Here is a 5,341-nt window from a genome sequence, read left to right as displayed (position 1 = left end):
TACCAAAAAAAAAAAAAAAAAAATTCTATGTAATCCAATTGGCCAAAAACCTTTCATGCTTTTTCAGAAGATTAAAACTTTTCAGAAAATTGTCTTGAAGGTGTCTTATCCTTTCATTGTTGTGAAAATTTATTTAGCTGTAACAAAAGTTTCATCACCTTAAATTCTTGAGAATTTATTTAGGCAAATTCAGCAGTGCTAACTGTAAAATATCTATCCTGGCAGAATTGCCAGGTCTGGCTTTTGCTTTATATTTAAAAAAAAAATTTTTTTTTTTTTTTTTTTTTTTTTTTTTTTGCCTTAAAGCCCCTTTGTTTGAGTTTTGTAACTGACAAAATGATTACATGTAAAACATAACTCTTGCATAAAGTAAGCTGCTCCCAACACAAACTAATTACACATTTGGGAGGTGGGGCAAAGACATCCAGAACTTGCTCGTGCTGAGCCAAGAGCACAGCATTTAATGAAATGAGGGCCATAAAAGGTTCAGCATGGATGCTTTCAGGTCTGACCTGAGCTTCTGGGAAATTGAACATTGGCCTGTGGACTGGGGATTCCCCCAGGCTTTGAAAGACTGGGTTATTACCACTTGCGTGCGTGAAACAACACTGCTTTGCAATACAGGAACATTTGTGATTCCAGAGATAGCCTCATTTGGAACATTCTTAAGCTAACAATACGGATGCCTCCTTAGTCATCCATCTTCCTGCCTCTCTTTCCTCCTCTCACACCAAATAATTACTTTTGATATTTGTTTGATAAAAATGGTTGTATATCTGTCAAGCTCCTACTATGTAGATTCCTCTGTTTCCTCTTTCCTATTGTTAAACTCTATTCCTTCCTGTCAGATAATACTGTGAGTGAAACAGAAAGGCCCTGCCATGTTGTTCAACAACCTTTTTACCAATTATGTTCTGTGTAGACTGGCCATTTCACATTGCAGTGTTGATACATAGTAGATGCTTGATAACAATTTGTTGAATGACTGGTTTGTTTGCAAAAATTTGTTGATTGACTCTTTTCACTCAGGCCAGAATGGGCCAGTCTCATATCCGAATTCCAACTGTGAGAGATTATTCATTATGCTTAGAAAGTGAAATAGTATTTCCGGGAACAAAATGAGAGAATGGAGAAATAGAAAAAGAAATAACTGAATGGGAAGGAGAAGCGGAGAGATACATAATTAGGATGATAACAGAACAACATCTGTAGGAACTTGAAGGAAGTTTGTGTAAATGAGAATAAAGGGTTAGTTAAGGGCTAGGGGATAGGTAGGATAAAGCATTAAAATGGCTTATGAAAATTAGGAAAGAAAAGGCATTTAACATTTTACTCACCATTTGGTTTTGCATTCCGTTTCTTTTTGCATTCGTTTTCTTTTATTTAATAAAATCAATGCCTTTATATATCATTGCAGTGTTTTCCAGATTGAAAACTGTGATTCATTATTGGACTATGAAATTAATGTAGTGGGTCGTGACAAATTTTTAAAGATAATGAAATAGAATAGAAAACATTAGAATGTGTTGCCCTCTCAGTATTTTCTCATGGTACTTTTGTTTATATCTGTGTGCACACATATGTATATGCATGGATGCATAGACAGGAAGATAGGTAGATAAATAATGTGGCTTTGGGTACTTGATCACAGGGCTTCCCAAACTTGATGGAATGTACCATGAATATTGTTGTTTGCAATGTTCACTTATGATTTGAGGTACATGATGCAATTTTAAATCATGAACAACGTCTGTCACAGATTGGTAGCTATGACACATCTTGGCGCCTTCATTGAGAATATGATGCTGAAGCTGAGCTGGGTTATCATCTCTCCTAGGAGTAGGAAGTGTGGTATGAAAATGGAAATTAGAGAAGGTTACTTTTAAGGTTTCTTATAACTGTGATACTGTATGCTCTTTATAATTATTTTTAATGTAAAAACTAATTTGTATAAACATTTAAAGTAATGAAATCCAGGACAGCAGGAACCTAGGGCCTATCCAGGGCCTATTTTTGAGTCTCGCACTGTTTTAAGCATCAGTGATACATCGATGGAAAAAAAGCAGAGCAATATAAAAGCTCCTGCATTCAAAAGACACTATTAAAAAAAAGTAAGCAAGCAAGTACATAGCATGTGATAAATGCTATGGAGAAAAAGCAAATCGGGATGATGGACATGGGTAGGGTAGTATTGGGAGAACCTTAAAACAATTTTAAACTGAATGATCAGGGAAGACCTCACTGATAAATTGACATTTGAACACAGAATGGAAGGCAATAAGGGAAGAAGCCCTGCAGGAATGTAAGGGAGGAACATTCAAAGCAGAGGGAGGAGGTGGCACAAAGGATTGGGGGCAGAAGTTAGATGAGGTAACTTTGAAAGTGAGGTTGGGAGAGAAGAGAAAAAAAAGGTCAGTCAGATGATTGCTTCTTAGGACACTAGTATTTAGGGATTGGTGAGATTAGGAAGAGTCTGCAAAAGGGATTGGAAAAGGAGTAGACAGTGAAGTAGGAGATGAACGCTGAAAAGTGGTGTCCTGGAACCAAGAGAAGAAAGTGTTTCAGAAAGTAGGGCTTGATAATTTGGGTCTCATGCTACTGTAGACCAAGTAAGATGAAAGCCAAGGATTGACCATCGAATTTACCAACATGAAGGTCATTGGTGATTCTAAGAGGACTCAGTATACACACACATACACCTATATTTATAGAACATATATACATATTATGTATTGTGTGTAGTGTTAAAAAATATGTATAGTATAAATACTACTGTAGGGTGTATAAATATTTAGTATTGATTATATTAGACATATCTGTATATCTGTGTGCGTGTGTGTGTAAATGCGTACATGCGTGGCATTATAGAGATGTGTTTACCATCTCTGTACTTGGCAGTGCAATAATATAGCAAACGGTTCTTATATCTTCATAAATTCCTTTTAAAAACATTTATTGTTTTATAATTGAGAAGTGTTGGAAAACAAATTATAAAGAAGAAAATAACAGTCCATATTGCAGTGGCAGTAGATAACCAAGTTTTTTCCTATGCAGATAGATGGGACGGGGGTGGAAGGCAGGCAGGTAATAGGTAGATGAGTAGGTGTCTGAATATGAGTATAGAGTATATGTTACATATTGAAATGTACTGTATACGTAAGCTTTTATGCCTAATACTGTCAGAGTCTCACATGATTAAAAGTCTGTTTCACCACTGTTTTATATAATTCTGTGATTCTTAATAAAAAAGTATAAAAACAGCATATATATATATAATATATATATATATTATATATATGCATAACTAACTTAGCAAACACCACTTGGTAGACTGCATCTTTCTTCTGTGTTCTAATATAAGTAAAAAGCAGTATTTTTTATATATATGTATATATATACATACACATACACACACACACCAGTAATTCAGTATTTTTCACTTTTCATACTCTGTTCGTCCCACAAAGTTTGCATTTCTGCCTCTGAAAAATTAGCTGCCATATAACCAGAGACATAGCTAATACAATACATAGCAGACTTCCTTAGGAGTTCATTCTGATCATCTCAGTGCTCCGTCATGAGCCTTTGAGCATGAGACCCAGTTGACTGCAGGGACTTTTACTGCCACCCCTTCCTGGTGCTTAGGAACATATCATCAGGCAGCACTCACTGCAGTCCCCATTGCCTCTCTAGACGCTGGTTGCCTTGAACTTGACTGCATTTGACAATTGTTGATTCAGGGCAGTGGTGTTCACCTAAAAGTGATTTTGACCCCTGGGGACATTTGGCAATGTCTAAAGGCAGTTTTGCTTGTCACAACTGGGAAAGGAGATACTACTGGTATCTAGTGGGTAGTAGCCAGGGATTCTGCTAAATATCTTTCAATGCATAGGACAGCCCCCATAAGGAATTATCAGGCCCCAAATGTCACCTGTGCTGAGGTTAAAGAAAGCCTGAGCTGCTTTGTATCAAAGAATGGGATTTGTTTCTTAGGTAGTAATATAATGAGTTAGTTAAAAGAGCTAACCTGTAATAGATTTATTAAATTAAGCAGTAAAGTTTAATTTCTTTGAAACTACCCCTCGTCAAAATCTTTACAGCTAACTTCATTTACAGTGAAATTAAATGAAGGAACTGTTTCTCTAAGGCTAGACATGGGCTTTCTCTACTTTGGGAGGAGTCGAAGATGCCATGTCAGTGGATCTGGTTATGATCAGACCTCTTAATCCTGTTTTAATTGTGGGTTCTTTGCTACTTCTGGTTTTATAGTTGTTATTTTGTGACTGACATTCAGACATTCACGGTAATTTTTAAAATACATAATTTTACATAAGTGTCCCTCAAAATGACCTTAAGATGAGAGTCTCTAGACATAATTATAGAGCAGAAGGAACTACCGACCTGGAATGAGTTGGTGGTTTCCAGGGCTATCTCATTTTCAAATTTTTCAGTTAAACACTGGGGCAGAGTTTCACATTTCTGCAAGCTCGGGAAGGATGCAGGAGGGGCACCTATACACTTTATCATGTGGACAGCACTTTTCTATCCCCACTTCTGTATATTTGAAAACACTAGGGACCGGATATGATTAACCGCATGCTTCTCCCTGGAGACCTGAACCCTAATTATTCCTTTTGCTACCATACTCTGTAATTTTTTTAGAACAGCTAGGCTTATGGCTGAGTGTCATTTGTCAACGATGACATGAATATTTGTTGTGCATTATCATTTTTGTTTAGGTTCAAAAACCAATTGCCAGTGAGTTATACTATCCAAAGGAGCAAGCTTAAAGCATGAGTTTTGACAAAGTGAATTTAATTCAGTGATAGCTGTTAAAAATCACATCTCTAACTTTAAAAGTAACAGTTTATTTTTTTCAGTGTTCGGTATCCTATTGACAGTCTTTATCAATAGCCTTGCTTCCACGGTAAATGATATGTTTTAAATTATAGAAGCCAAATATTCCCCCAAATTTTAGAACGTTTCTACACTGAGCCCTTGTTTCTTCATCTGTAAAATGAAGGTGCTGAGATCACATTATCTCTAAGGTCTTTTCTGGTACACTGAAAATCCCTAAGTAATGTCCAGTCTCTTTAATTTTTTTTTTTTTTTTTTTTTTTTTTTTTGCGGTACGCGGGCCTCTCACTGCCGCGGCCTCTCCCGCTGCGGAGCACAGGCTCCAGACGCGCAGGCTCAGCGGCCGTGGCTCACGGGCCCAGCCGCTCCGCGGCACGCGGAATCTTCCCGGACCGGGGCACGAACCCGTGTCCCCTGCATCGGCAGGCGGACTCTCAACCACTGCGCCACCAGGGAAGCCCCAGTCTCTTTAATTATTGAGAAT

The 5,341-nt window shown here is 37.4% G+C and overlaps 1 protein-coding gene across 1 annotated transcript in view; it reads left to right on the top strand.

Annotated features, from left to right (window-relative positions):
* PARD3B (par-3 family cell polarity regulator beta) overlaps positions 1 to 5,341 on the top strand; it is a gene marked incomplete at its 3' end in the record, with an annotated part of 751,281 nt that overhangs the window by 452,961 nt on the left and 292,979 nt on the right. The gene's annotated exons all lie outside the window — the stretch shown is intronic.

This window comes from Lipotes vexillifer, unplaced genomic scaffold (genome assembly GCF_000442215.2).
Source record: "Lipotes vexillifer unplaced genomic scaffold, Lipotes_vexillifer_v1.1 scaffold1540, whole genome shotgun sequence".
Lineage (NCBI taxonomy): Eukaryota > Metazoa > Chordata > Mammalia > Artiodactyla > Lipotidae > Lipotes > Lipotes vexillifer.
This window is presented reverse-complemented; position numbering and strand designations above follow the sequence as displayed.